This window comes from Schistocerca gregaria, chromosome X (assembly GCF_023897955.1).
Source record: "Schistocerca gregaria isolate iqSchGreg1 chromosome X, iqSchGreg1.2, whole genome shotgun sequence".
NCBI lineage: Eukaryota > Metazoa > Arthropoda > Insecta > Orthoptera > Acrididae > Schistocerca > Schistocerca gregaria.
The window spans coordinates 515062881-515078246 of record NC_064931.1 but is presented as its reverse complement, the minus strand read 5'-3'; the positions used below and the strand labels follow the sequence as shown (position 1 = coordinate 515078246).

At 38.0% G+C, this 15366-nt stretch overlaps 1 protein-coding gene across 3 annotated transcripts in view; it reads right to left on the bottom strand.

Annotated features, from left to right (window-relative positions):
• Nucleotides 1-318: 318 nt before the first annotated feature.
• LOC126299526 (DNA fragmentation factor subunit alpha-like) overlaps nt 319-15366 on the bottom strand; it is an 84971-nt gene continuing 69923 nt past the window's right edge. For all 3 annotated transcript variants that reach the window (XM_049991506.1, XM_049991508.1, XM_049991507.1), the window contains exon 6: nt 319-6655. The gene's annotated coding sequence lies outside the window, so the exon portion shown is untranslated. The remainder of the gene's footprint in view (nt 6656-15366) is intronic.

Here is a 15366-nt window from a genome sequence, read left to right as displayed (position 1 = left end):
TTTACAGTACCTTCAGAATTCCTACTGTAACATGAAATGCTGTTAGAATGTAAAATAGTGACAACTTTCCCAAATTTTCTTTTCTTTTCACAATTTAAACATGAAGTAAACAAAGTAAATAATAAATGTTTTTCATCTAACATGAAATTAATGTATGTTGAAAAGTGTAGGTGATGAAAACAATTGCTTTCCTACAAAATGTATGTAGGCAAATCCATGGCAGTAAACAATAAATTCATTGCTGTGATTATATGTGCACACTTGCAATTTTGAAATATATTCATCTTTCATGGAACTATCAGGAAGGAAACAAATACATTAATCAGTGACAACATTTTAATGTACAAAACAAACAGTATTTAATCAGAGGTATCATAAAGTTTACATCCAATAGCTCTAGTATAGGTGCTCCTGACATTAGCCACTCTTACAATTTAGAGGTTACAGTAACATGATACACTCTGAAAGAATGTTTCTGCTGCACTCAATATTAGAACATTACAATGTTCTTTCCAATAATGAAGGTGATACAAATATTACATGTTTTTCACTGTACATATATTAATATAATCAATTTTTAAAATTGCAACATATGACATGTTGCATGCACAACAAAGAGTATATTTCAAATATGTTTTAGAGATAATGTAGCTTACAACAATTATGTATGAAATAGATTCCAAATAAACAATCACAAAATGTGTGTTTATAGGAGTGACCCAACATTGAATATTTTTTGTTTGTGAATAAATAAATACATACATACATACAAACTTATGGTTCTCCTTGAGAGGCAGAGGTTTTGATAAACTGCTATGACGGTTTTTGCCAGATTACAGAGTATGTTGTTGTTCTGAATTCAAGAAACATGTCAGACATTACTTTGATATTGACATCATAATGCAATGATATCCCGCTGAACAGGTAAGTTTTCTTTCAAAAATAAAGTCATACACTGAAACCTTGAAAATTGTTCTTCCCACATAAAACTGACATAGTGCCACTGTAGCTTTAAGTTTAACCTGCATAACAAGTTCTCCAGTGTATTCTATGGCAATACTCATGACAAACCAAGAAACACAATTTCACTGCTCATATCAAAATTTTGTCACAGAATAAAATTATTGATCATTGTTTGCTCCAGTTATACTCAGCAAATATTCTTCCAAACTGCTGTTTATCTTCTGCCGTCATAACATTGTACTGTAAAAGTTTAATAGTTATGATTTTGCAATGTTTTAAGTATACTGCCTTTACAAGATGAAAATGTAAACAGAAAGCTGATCCATTTTCCTATGTGAACAACAATAGTTTGTCCATCTTCCAAAAAATATTATTGATTTTCAAATAACTCCCAATTAGTTTTCCTCTGAGACTCTCTCTGCACCTAAGCTCCCACCACACTTTTAATTTCTATATTCATACCTGCTGGGAAATAATTGTTTCTTATGTTGAACAAATACATTTTCTGTGTGTTTTGGTATACAATATTTGAATGAGTTTTAGATATGGACACAAAATATTTTTAAGAAAGCCATCTTTCACACACTACAATTCCAATGAGAAGTACCATACAGTAAAATGTTACATGACAGCATTACCTTTCATATAACACCCAAGCAATAGGTATTGTATTTAATTGTTTACATATTTACACTAATTGCTCAACAGTATTTAAAATTAGTACTGTTAATTGTTTAGCAAGTTTCCCCTAGAACCAGGCAAAATGCATAAATGTAAGAAAGATGAATAAAATGTAACACTGAGAACATATCAAGTTTGAAAAAGGTGAGGGAGTAGTGGCTTGATGTAAGAAACAAAGAAACTGTCTCATTTCAGACAGCTAATATCTTTCAAAACAAGACATGAAAAAACATTTCTTATAGTGAGATTTTCTTTCAGTTTCAAGTCTAACACATTTACCTTTTTGCCTTGGACTTTAGTTTCTTTACAGAGCCAAATGTATAAAATCATGAGTCAGAAATAATAGTCAACTATAATAGTCAAGAGCCACTGGAATAACATGAAAGCTGTATACATAAACAGAGCATAACAGTTATTTCACATGATCTTTGCATATTTTCTGAAATGCCTCCTAATAAGATTATGTCTACACAATGACGCTTATCAGAGTTTGAGTACAAACTGTTATATCACCTCATGCACCCCTTCATAAACTCAAGTATATTCACCAATGAGCAACATACATGGTGCACTCCCAAATTGTCTCCACTGCACTGTGCAATATACTGATGCTCCAAAGTGGTACAGGATGGATTCCACTTATGGTTAAAGACTGCTGGTGAAACTGAATCAATACTGAAGTCATTACATTCAACATTTTGGTGATTTGTATGTCCTACCACTGACAGCAAGTTTCTAGATGACAATGTTCCATGTCACTGAGCTAAGAATACTTATTAACTAACCTTTTATGGGAAGTAAAATATACACAAAGTGAACTGAAGTGCCAAAAAATTCTTTTGTTTATTTCTATCCATAAAATGCTAAGAATGTCCTGTGTAAATTCTTAAGGTGTTGCCCTAAAGATCTCACTTTCTCTCAGAATTGTTTCACAGTTTAGAATCTAACTACGAACGATTGACATTATCTGATAACAGCCAAGAGGTAATGATGGTACTTCACTTACATCGTTTTTCATATGATCCCATGATCAATTACTGCGCATGAAAGAGTACCTTTCCTTTGGATAGGCCACCTTCTTTGAGCCAAATAATATTTGGATGTTTAAAAAATTTGTTTATATTTCAAGCACAATTACTTGACAAAAGCAGGCAGCATACAGAACATAGTACAGTTCATAACTTTTAGGACTGTTTTCCCACACACTTACACAGTCCCCCATGGTCAATCATTGTTAAAGAATGCATCTTCTCATGATACTCCCCATTGTAATGAAACAATTCAATAGTATGACTTCTGGATGACTTGCCCACATATTTTCTATTTCTATCATTTCAGTCATTTTTAAAAGCTTTCCTATGATTAAAACAGTGAATGAGAGGACAGTCCACAAGTGATCTTTGGGACAAAGTGCTGAGTGACAGACAGGCATGCCAAGAGGAGGAGGAGGAGGAGGAGGAATGATCAGTAATGGTTCCAAACTTCTTTTTAGGATTGGTAAGGATGTCTGTACACATTCACAAGTGCATAGGGTGAGGAGAGGGAAGGGAACAAAGAAATTTCAATTGCTGTGCAGGAAAAGCTCTAAGAAAAAAAGGGGCAGAATTGCAAACAAGGTGACAAGAAAAGTGCTTGGAGCGTAGGTAACTTTCCTGCTCTTGTATTACTTTCTTCCTTTTCTATTTCTGTCATACTGTACACTCTTTTGCCTCCAAACTTTTATGATGTTTCCTTGTTACTGTTATTTTTGCCTTTCACCAATATTTTTATCTATCTTGTCTTTTTTATGACACTTTCTCTTCTCCTTGAATACTGTTTCATGACCCTTTTAAATGACCATCAACCACTCAACACTTCATATTGATAGTGAATGATCTGGTACCCAATTACTATTCAAAATTGTTCAATTTCATCAGGAAATTCACCATGCATATTTCTTACAAGAAAGTTAAAATTTAAATAACCTGTTTCCAGTGAAGTTTCTGGCAAGGTGGTAGCTAATTTATCATTAAAATTTTATTTGGCCATGTATCTTCTCAGAAAATATTTTTCACCAACACTCACGGACCTTCTGCAATTACAAAAAATATGCCGTCACAAATTTCATTGAAGGAGATAGAACAATGGGAAAGTGGAAGAGTTGGAGGAGGAGGACATACACAACAAATAACAAAATAGAAGGTGTATATTAATGTGGGTGGTGGTGGTGGTGGTGGTGGTGGTGGTGGTGGTGGTGGCAGCAAAGAGGTGAAAGGAGGGGGTGAGATTTATCAAACTACAAGTGTTTTAAGTTTTGCATAAACCACAGGCAAGTTATTCCGGGGTTGTGATTTAAATTAATGGAGAGCCATTAGACAAACTGTGGATGCAACAATATGCATGCTTCCATGTTATAACTCAGTCACTTTTGGAATGCTGCTACGATAAAGTATAAATAACTAAGTCTTGATGAAAAACAGTACAAACCAAATTATTACCACTTACGGCACCGGTATAGAGGTACCCTTTATTACAGCACCTAACTACATATTTCTAATGTGCATCTGTAACTATGTTAGTCACATCACACCAACAGCATTTTTATCAATATTAACTTCAGGGCAGGCAGTAACAGAAATATTTAATCTACCGATTTTCCATTTCCTTTCAGTTCTCTGAGCAACTATTTTTCCACTTCATTTTGCCAAATAGCAGTGCAGTCATTATACATAGTTCCATATTCTTCAAGCTATTTCCATAATTTTTAGCATGAAGCTAAATGTGTATACATATCTATATGTTCCAGTATAAACCAATTTTCATATATCATTTTTATCTTATTTCTAATCTAGTTTTCTGCTTATGGTTTAACATCTAATATACTATTTGTATCACTGTTTTAGAAGGCATTTAGAGCAATTCACAGTACTTCCAGAAAAAACCATCAATGTTTTTGGAAAAAAGAAAAATTGCTGTCACCCCTGGAATTATATACTTTATGCTTTTGGCCAGAAAACTACATATTCCAAGGATAAAGGAAAATAATTTTAGATACTATTTTTGAATCTCTTAGTACTTTCACACAAAGAGGCATCTAGTTAAGAGCAATGTTACCCCATCTTATAAAGTGCATGTAAGTTTACAAAATAAATAATCTGAAGTTGAAAAGTGAATTTAAGTTTGGCAGTGGTAATGAGATGTAACTTATATATGCCTTATTTATTATGCATGGCATATTTCATTTTCAAAAAGATGCACAATTAATAAATTGCACAAAGGAGCCATGGAGAAGGAGAAAGATACCTCTTATCCTAGCAGCTTTAGTACACACATTCCATTAAATGCAGAAAAAGGTATGGATCTCACAAAATAGCTACTCTTCCGAACCATTCATAATTTCTTTTCCCTACTCCAGGCACCATAAAGTATTTTCAAATGTATTGTCCCCTTCTAACTACTGTTTCAATGATTCAATCAGAACAAGTAAATTGGATCCAGCCAAGATGAATCATTTCACAACATTGTGCTTAACAGTATTCTAAAATATACATCTCTACATCATTTTCTCCATAACTACATTTCCTGTAACTATCCTTATCATAAAACTGCATATCACTCCATTCATTCATAGTGATGCAACTACTACAGGTCTTATGAACAATGATGTTATGAAATACTTTTCAAAGGCCAAAATTATGTTCACATTTGTATAAAAGTAGATCCGTAAGTTTATTGAGATTTGAGCAATGAACTGTTTACTATCCTCAATGTCAGTCAGTCTTGCAGTATTTGAATTTGTTTATAACTCCAGTTTTGTGAGCGTAAGTGTTCAAATCAACAATAGTATTTTACACACTGTGGTATATGAGAAATGAGCTTCAATTAGTTAATAATTTTATACGATGAGTGATTAAAGTAAAATAGAAACCTAAATTACTTTATAGATCATGAGTTAAGTTTAAATTTAATTGAGCTGTCTGAATAGGTAGAAGCTAATAGTTCAGTTCACAGCTTTTAAAGTCAATGTATTTTCTCTAGTTGCCTTAGTTATGAACGAATTACTTTTAAAAATGAGCCTTTTTCAGTCTTTCTTCATTTCAGTTAAAACTATGATTGTAAATTTGTTACCATAAGCCTTTTGTATCCTCATAATAAATGTTTGTGATAAAAATCTCTAGTCATTTACTGAATGAGCTGTACAATATCTGTCGCAGCACATGTAACACCTGGCCATTCAGGAAAATTTTCTATGCTGTCAACAGAAATTAATATTGCAGACTTTGGCAATCTTTTGGTATTCTTCCTTTTCACTATTTTATTACATCAAATACAGACCCAAAGATATACATATCATAATTATCTGTTGCCTACTCAAAAAATCATTAACAGCAACCCCTTACCAATAAAAATACTTTCCACCAGAGCAATATCATGTCACAAATTTTATGCTAATTTTCATTCTGCAGTTATCTGACCATATTAAAACTCCCAACCATCAAAGAACTTTCCTTAATGCTTGTATTAAAGATTAAAAATTCAGATTCAGATTGTAAAATCCTAACAATATAATTGCATACAATGCATTTTACCTGAGCATTCACTACTACTGATGATATTAACAATGAACAAAGACATAGAGCCTATCCAGCTAGTGGGGAAATCTTGTCAATATCAAATATTGTGCAAATCCATGAACTTTGTATCTGTTACAGGTTTCTGGCAGTGTGCGGTCAGGTTGTGTTTGTAATTTTTTTTCCTATTGTTGCACAGTTATACAACAAATCTCAATACTACTCTGGACATACTGCACAGCAATCCTAAATTTGCAGATAAATTACAATTATTAATTTAAACTAATAGTCTTACGTTAGACATGCACGTACCATTACATCTATAACTTAATTTGGAAAACAAGAAATATCTTAACTTTAATTCAAGACACTGATATGTTAGAGAACAATAAAGCAGACAATAACTTTATAGCTACTGCTGTGGGAGTGCCTGATAAATATTCCATGCAGGATAGAACAATCTGAAAGAAGAGAGAAATTTCACATTAGCTGACACAAATCACTTGCAGGAGCTTTAAATCAATTAAAAGATTCACACAACACACAGGATAATTTTTGGTTTTGTTAATACATAAAAATAAAAAGTTAAAATTATTGAATACATTAAAAACATAAAAATAAAAAGTTAAAATTATTGAATACATTATATAAATAATAAGTATGGAGGCAGGGAGGAGAGGGAGGGTACCAAGGGAAGGAGGGAGGGAGAAATGGGAAGGTACGAAGGGAGGAAGAGACAGATTGGGGAGGGAGAGAGGGGAATGCAAGTAATTTGAAATGGGGTGTCTTGAGTGAAGACTGTTGTGTGAGGCTCTACTATTATTCTTCACACACAGGCAAAGTTCACATTCTGGAGTGGGCAGTTTGGCAATGCGGTCTATCCCTGCGGTTGATCCACATCATTATTTGACATACAGATCCCACAATATCTGGCAATTTAGCTGCACATCTGCCTACTCCCAGGGTGGTTGTAATATGCTGAGTTATACCTGTGTGTTGGGTTTCTGTTTAGTTGTGTGCAGCATTTAAGACTTGCGTGTGCAGTGAGTGCGGGCAGAGTTCATGCCACTAGCTGGCTGGCAGTTGGTGAGTGGTCTGGTGACTTTGGCCAGCAGCTGAGGCAGCATGGGTCTACATGGGTTTTTCGGGGGCTGGTCGTGACAACAAAACTTTCAAGTTGAATTGTACTTATTTGCTCACATGCAACACAAATATTGCTGAGCACAGGGAAGCACAAGGTGTCAAATGAAAGAGAATTTAGTTACAAATGCAATGATATAAGGATATGATCTGTAAATGACATCTGTGGTGATGCAGACACAAATAGATTTGAATACAACTAGTACATTAAATAATTCATAACTTTTAAAATATTCATTACACCAGAGAGATGAAGCATTCAATTTGTAGGTCTCAGTAAAACACATCAACAGAACTACTTACATGATCATTAACTTTAATAATTAAGCTGTGAGAGACATTTTAATTGGAAAATTAATTGAAATCAGCATATCTTTTGAATGAAGACAGAGATATTGATAGCACGGCAGTATATTTTGGCAGCAATAGCTATTCACCACAAACACCATGTAGATGTTAAGATCTATTATTTTATTATCCATTTTATTGTTTTATGCTAAATTTTCATAGTTTTCCCCAAAATTTAACTTTGATTAAAGATACATGAATTCTAACAACACCAATGGAAAGAGGAGACAAACTACTATAAAACTGATGTACCACTCATATTTATACAATAAATAGTAAAGGTACTATGAGAATGAACAATTCTCACCACTGCAAGCAGAAATTGTAAATATTTGAATTTTGAGGGCAAACTACAGCACCTAAAAATTATTATTAATTATGTTTACATTGTGAAATTTTAGCGTGCAGATAATGGTGCAATATTGATCACACTTGTCTATAAAACGTTGTATAACAGGACTGGTGATCACATGAACCCTTATGTGACATCAATTGGTTGCTTTTTGTGGGTGGGGGTGCTAAGAGATGGAGAAGCATTACAGTTTTCTGGAGAGGGTGACTGAGTCCTCATAAGGTCAGCATCAGAGCTCCTCAGGGTCTTTTGTCAGCAGTCAGTCAGTCTTCAGTTGGTGATTCGGTATGATCAAAGTTGGGAAGAGTTGTATGAGTGGTGGTCCACCCTCTCTAGTTAAGTGTTTCAAATATTTCCCATTCTGTGGGATGTTATAGATATCTCCCATTCTGTTGGAATGCATTTGATTTCCTTCATCATCATCTTCTCAAATGCCTAAAACAAAGAAATAGTCTTCTTGCACACTTTTATTAACTTTCCATGAATTTATGTTAGAAATCAACTGTGAAAAAGAATTGAACAAGTTTCCCAAATGCATTAAAGGACACCATGACTGTAATGTGTATTACCAATGAATGATTTAGTGATGGTATAGTATATTTCAGATATCCATTTCAATAAATCTCTCAAAACTAATTTAAAAAGTAACATAAACAAAACTATTCCACAGAGCCAATGATAAGATAAATTAGTGTCCATAATCTCGCTGACAATGAGGTCATTATAGATGGGGCACAAACTAAGATGAGGAAGGAAGAAGAAATTGCTTGGCCGTGTCCTTTACAAAGGAAACATCCGAGCATTCATCTCCAGTTATTTACAGAAGACACAGTTAAGCTAAATAAGGATATTTGGATGGTGATTCAAAATTCAATGCAAATCCAGTGTGTTAAACACTGCACAATCTCACATTTTTGCTCAGTCTGGCATTTCAACTGATGGTGATGGCAGGGGGGGGGGGGGGGGGGGTTGTAAAAAAAATCAAGGATAAGATATCAGAACAGGTACAATTAAAAGGGTGCAGGTGACTGTGGCTAGGCGACTACTTAGAAATAATGGGTGTCCGAGCAATTCTGTGATACATCGAAATCCCACACCTAATATTTTGGGATGAATTCCACACATCATATGCAAATTTAAAACACAAACTACAACTCACCTCATTATCCATTAAAAATAGAGAGCAAGTCTTGTGGGAGACCCAGCTCTGCCCTCAGATTGTAATAGAAAACACACACAATAAGAATATGTCATATCGTCAGCTATATTTCACATCTGTGAAAAACTGGTGACCCTTCGCAACATAACAGAATGTTCTGGTTCACTAGGCAATATCCCACTTTATGATTTGTAAGGGCTACTTCTTGAGTTTGTTGTGGTCAGAAGAAGATAAGTCATGGTCACACTGATGGTTCCACTGAATGCAGTTCATTATTCCTCACTTCCAGCCACTGAGCCTCCCACCAACATCTGATCTTCTTTGCCACAAATAAGGTAACAGCCAGCAGGGCGACTGAACACCAAGCAGGAGGCAGAAAGAGAGCAGCTCTTTTTGGCAGCTGCATTAGCGACTTCATTTCCCCAGACCCCTATGTGCCTTGGAACCCAGCTGAAATGTATTTCCTTGTCCTGCCTTTACAAGAGATGAAGAACATCCTGCACTTCTTGCAGCATCTGATCTGTGGGGTACATCTGATCAATGGCACAAAAGGCACTTTGGGAATCTGAGCAGGTGAGGAATTTCTTGCCATGTAGATATCTCATCTGCTCCAGAGCCCTCAGTATACCAAACAATTCCACATAATAAACTTAAAACTGCTCTGGGAGTCCTATCCTGAGGACAATGTCTAGGAAAACAACAAAACAGCCAATAAAATCCCCTCGGTTAGACCTACCTGTGTAGTAAAATCCAAGTGGTGATTTGAAATCTCATTACATGTAAGTTTAAAAATATAATCTGGGGTACAACCCTCCAAGCATGCAGTCAATTCAAAAAGAAACTTGAGCCTCTCTAGTATCCAGGGGGACTCCTTACTCCACATCTGCCTTTGGACCTCAATACCCTCCACCTGCAGGAACTCAAGGCTCTCCCTGCGCTAATCCCAAATGGCCATGTTGGCCCCAGACAGTTATGAAACAAATATTCCAGTGGACAAATGTTCCAGTGGCATTGGGGCAACAGAGATGAATGCTGGTGATTTTGGAACAGAGTCCCGTATGCTTGGTGTACCATGAAGAGGAGACAGCATATAGACAGTAGAGGATCAACAGCCACAGCACATAGGCTAGCAACTGATCCTGTGTGATAAGCCCCTGTTGACAGCCTAACACCCTTGTAGTGAACAGCGTCCACCATTCTGAGGTACAAACGTCTTGCAGATCCATAAATCTGGCATCCATATTCAAGTCAGGGAAACACGGATACTGTAAAGAGTTGGAGCAGATGTGCCCTATTGGCTTCCAAAAAACTGTGACTAATGCTTTTAAAGGTGTGTTTACACCTGTGCACCTTGCAGCTCATTGCCGTGCAGCTGTAATTTATCACATATGGAAAAAGATGCACCCAGTGTGAACACAGATGTGAATGGAATCGTTCACATCCACATGTTGAGGAAGATGCATGCACCTGCACGCGTGATTCTACTTCTGTGTGGGACAAGCTACAGATGCATGGTGACAAGTCACAAGATGCACACGTGTAAATACACCTTATGGATGTTTAAAGCCTTGAGGCACCTTATCTTGAGTTTTTTAAGGTGCGGCAGCCACATTAGACTCTCATCAAAAGTGAGGCCAAGATATTTCACTATTTCCTTAAAGGTGCAAACAGTATCCTTCAAATTAAAAAAAAAGTAAATTAAAAACAGTGTGGCTGTGATTAAAAGCAACACAGTTTTCTACAACGAGAATTTAAAACCTGTGCTGTTTGACCATTCCTCCAGCTGCCTGATCATCAAATTCAATTGCCAAGTGGCTGTTGCAAGGCTGGAGGCGGCACAAAAGAAGAAGTCATCCACACACAAAAAACATTATACTGCAAATGTAATATAGTTTATTGCAATGGTGAATGCTGCAACACTTAAAAAAACTCCCTTGAGGGACACCACTCTCCTGCTTAAAATCGTCAGACAGGAGATTCCCAACCTCATATCTGATATACCTGCCAGAAAGGAAGGATTGTATGAGCCCCACTGAAAGGGCCGCAACAAAATACTGTGCCTCCGGGTACTATTACAGGCATTTTCCAAATCAAAGAAGACACCGTAGTGTTGCTTACAGAGGAAAGCTTGTTGAATTGCTGCTTCGAGCAGGTTCAGGTTATTGACTGTGGTGTGCTACCTCCTGAACCCACAATTGGAGCGACTTCATAGAGTCCAGGTTTTGAGAACCAATACTAGGCACTGGTTGACCATACACTCCAATGGCTTTCCTATGCATCTTATGACACTAACGTTATGATAACTACAGGGGTTTAGTCTGATCCTTCCCTGGATTTAAAACCGGGATTAAAATAGATTCTGTCCACAAGCTAGGAAAGCCTCCAGTCATTCAAATTTCATTAAAGAGAGGATGGAGAAGCTCCTTCGACCCATGTCCAACAGTTCCAAAATGCTGTACATTATCAGGTCATGTCTGGGCAGAGTATCATGAGCTACTGACGTGGAATCCAACTTCCCCAGAGAGAAAGGGTGGTTGTATTCCTCAATGTTGGTGGAATGGAAAACAAAACCAACCCTTTACTGCATCTCCTGATAATGACAGAATGCTGGATCATTGCTAGAATTGACTGTAATGCCTCACAAATCTGAGCCATTATTGGAGCAATGCCTTTTGGTGATGTCAGGAGACACCTCTGCTCTCATACAGTTGCTATTGGCTGTCATTGTTCTGCCTTGATATCATCTTGATGGCTCCCCATACCTTACTTGTAAATGTGAACCTACTGATGGAATTTAGGAACTCTTGCCAAGTCTTCTGATTACTCCCTCAAATTATTCTCCTCACCTTTGCCTTCGGCATTAGAAAGGTTGCAAGATTCGCATCTGTAGGGCACCGATTGAATCTTTGCATAGCCGCCCTCATGTCCCTGATTGCAGAACAACACTCATCATTCCACCAAGAGACAGGCTGCCTCTTAGGTGTTCCCCTGAATTTCGGGATAGCTGCATCAGTGGCACCATGGATCACGCCTATAATGTGATCCGCCCAGTCCTGGACATCTTCACACTGCTCAAAAACAGCAAACTGCCTGTTACCAGTCAGCCTTTCTTAAGAGCTGTCTCAGTGGCACCCTTTCACAGTCTGCTACATCTGACAGATGTATCTTGACAGGGTAGTGTTCACAACAATGAAGGTCGTTGTCCACTCCCAACCGAGCGGTGTCTGCAAGAGCACGTGAACAGAAGAAGAGGTCTATAGCTGTGGACGAACCTGTAGTGCTGCTAAAATGTGTAGCCTGACCCTTGTTCATCAACAGATATCTGTAATTTGTGTCAGATCCTCAAGTATCTGACCCCAGGGGAAAAAGTGAGGTTCTCACTGTCAATGGGCTCATGGGGAAGTGGGTACACAGAGTACACCATGGCAGCAACATGGGCCACAATCCAAACAGCGACCGCTTGTAGCATTGTGGTTAAGGGCACAGGTGAAGAGTGCAAAATGTCCATGACGAACACTGCTACCCCACCTTTTGCCTTGCCACCAGTAACATTGTCTTTTCTGTAGATGTGATAGCCTCCAAGTACAGGTGCATCAGTCAGTTTAAAAAGAGTCTCTTGAAGACAGAGGCAGAAATATTCATCCTGTATGATGAGTCTCAATTCCTCCAGATGGGTACTGTATCCATTCATATTCCACTGGAGTACAGGAGCCATTTCAGCAGTGTGGTTTTGACTTATTACTATCCTTCACCCAGGTTGGCAAAGCACTTGTTAAGTCAGGGGTAGTGCAGGGGCTGCCTGAGTATTGTGAGGAAGCACCTAAACCCATGATGTCCTCATCAGTGAGACATGGCACAAAGACATTTGATGTGTCCCAGCACAGCTTTTGACCTGAATGTAGTGACGCTTCGATGATGATGGGAGAAGAGGGCACTGAGAGGCACTCTGCTTTTGGGGTACCTTGCCAATGCTCACTGTGAAAATGTTGCTGGTACTTTCTGTCATAGCTGCCTGGATCGCTACATCTTTGCTTACCTTCCTTTGTCACATACAGGTGAAAGTATAGGTGCTGGTGGCGGATTATGGTGCGCTGGACACTGTGTGGAAGTGTCCACCTTGGGAACAGGTTTCTGCACCATGGAAGCATGTGAAGTGGCAAATACAAAGGGTTTTGTTGCATTATATTCTTTTGTGGCTTCTGCTATGGTATCCACTTGGTCACTTTTATTTCCTTAATTTTGTGTCCCTCAGCAAAAACAGGATAGTCTCGGCTCCAGACTGGGTGGCTCCCAGAGCAGTTGATGCAGACTGCTGTACACATACACCTCAGTCATGTTTGACCAAATCTCTGGCATTTGTAGGACAGTGTAGGGTTAAGTATACAAGGTCCAACCCTAAGATGAAGGAACCTTGCCATAATATGTTCAAGCAACATTGTAGAATTGAAGGTCACAATTTCTCCATCATTCCTTCGCATCCTTTGCTCCACATTCCTGTGATGTCCTTTCTTGTTTAAGTTCTGTGATGTCAGTGTCCATATATCATGGTATGTGACTATCCCCTTCCTAAAATTAAGGGAGTTGTGCTAATCAACTATTACATCACAGTCACCCAATTTTTGTGACTTCCTAAGAAGTTCCACCAACTGTGCCTTTTAGACTCAACTGACAAGGAACCATTTTGTAACTGCTTAACAGACTTTAAGGTGCCAGTAAGCCCTTTTAAGCCTTTATGGATATAGAAGGGGTAACTTTTTCAAATGTCCACTCCTTCTTTTCAAGCACCACAAATACATTTTGGCTGCCTACTCCTTGAGTCCTGTTACTAAATACAAGTTGATTATCAGGAAGATTAGCCACCTTCATCTGTTTGGACGAGTGGGTGCAAGTATTCTCAGATGGTACACCCATCACTCTGGAAGTTCATAAATTTGATTTCAAGGGTTTCATCCCAGTCCCCCCTGCTAACTACTGTTCTGCTCAATAACCACGCAACTCATCGGAGCACAGCACACCTTGAGACTCTTTACATATAGATTTTTACCATCCTGAAGCCAATATCCCCACATCTTGTGACACATAAAGTTCCACTGCTACACTACACAGTGTTTGTTGAAGCATGCCCAGAATTTATGGTGACTGAGGACTGGTGGCACTCACTAGTCCCCAGATGAAGAACCCTGGGCATCACCAAGTACATATCCAGCAAATAAATGCTGACCCCCTGGGGGCACTGAAGACACATCAGCTCTGTCTTCAGGCTGAAGATTGGTCATCCTCATCATCACCACCTTCAGGCTGAAGACTGACCATCATCTTCTAACTGAAGACTGATCATTGTTGTAATCTTCAGGATGAAAACTGGAAACTGTTGTCATCTGCAGGCAGAATACTGGCAATTGTCATCATTGTCATTGTCATAATTGTCATCATCATCATCATCATCATCATCTTTTTCAGTTTGAAGATGAACTGTCATCATCATCTTCAGGTAAAAAACAGGACATCTCTTCATCATGGTCTTCAGGCTGAAGAATGGTTGTCATCATTACCAGTGTCATCTCCAGGCTGAAGACTGCTCATCATTGTTGTTATTGTCTTTGGGCTGAAGACTGGCTGTCATCATTATTGTTGATAATGTCACCTTCAGGCTGAAGACTGGTCATGGTTGTCATCATCGTTGTCTTCAGGTTGAAGACTGGTCATCATTGTCTTCAGGCTGAACAGTGGTCGTCACTGTCTTCAGGATGAACAGCGGGCATCACCATCTTCAAGCGGAACACCGGTCATCATCGTCTTCAGGCCAACGACTAGTTGTTGTCGTCTTCAGGCAGAATATTGGTCTGATGCAGCTTTCCATTATAGTCTATCCTGTGCAAGTCATCATATCAGCATCACCACTGCAATTTACATCCATTTGAACCTCCTTGCTGTATTCGAGCTCAGGTCTGCCTTTGCAGTTTTTACCCTCCTGCAATTTCTTCCATATCGTATTGATAAGTTAGCTCAGGATGTGTCCTATCACCCGTTTCCTGTCAGTTTGTTGTTTACCCAATTTGAATCAGTACCTCTGCATTTGTTACTCGATCTACCCATATAGTCTTCAGCACATTTCTCTGGCAATATATTTCAAATGCTTCAATTCTCTCCTTGTCTGAATGTGTTAGCGATGA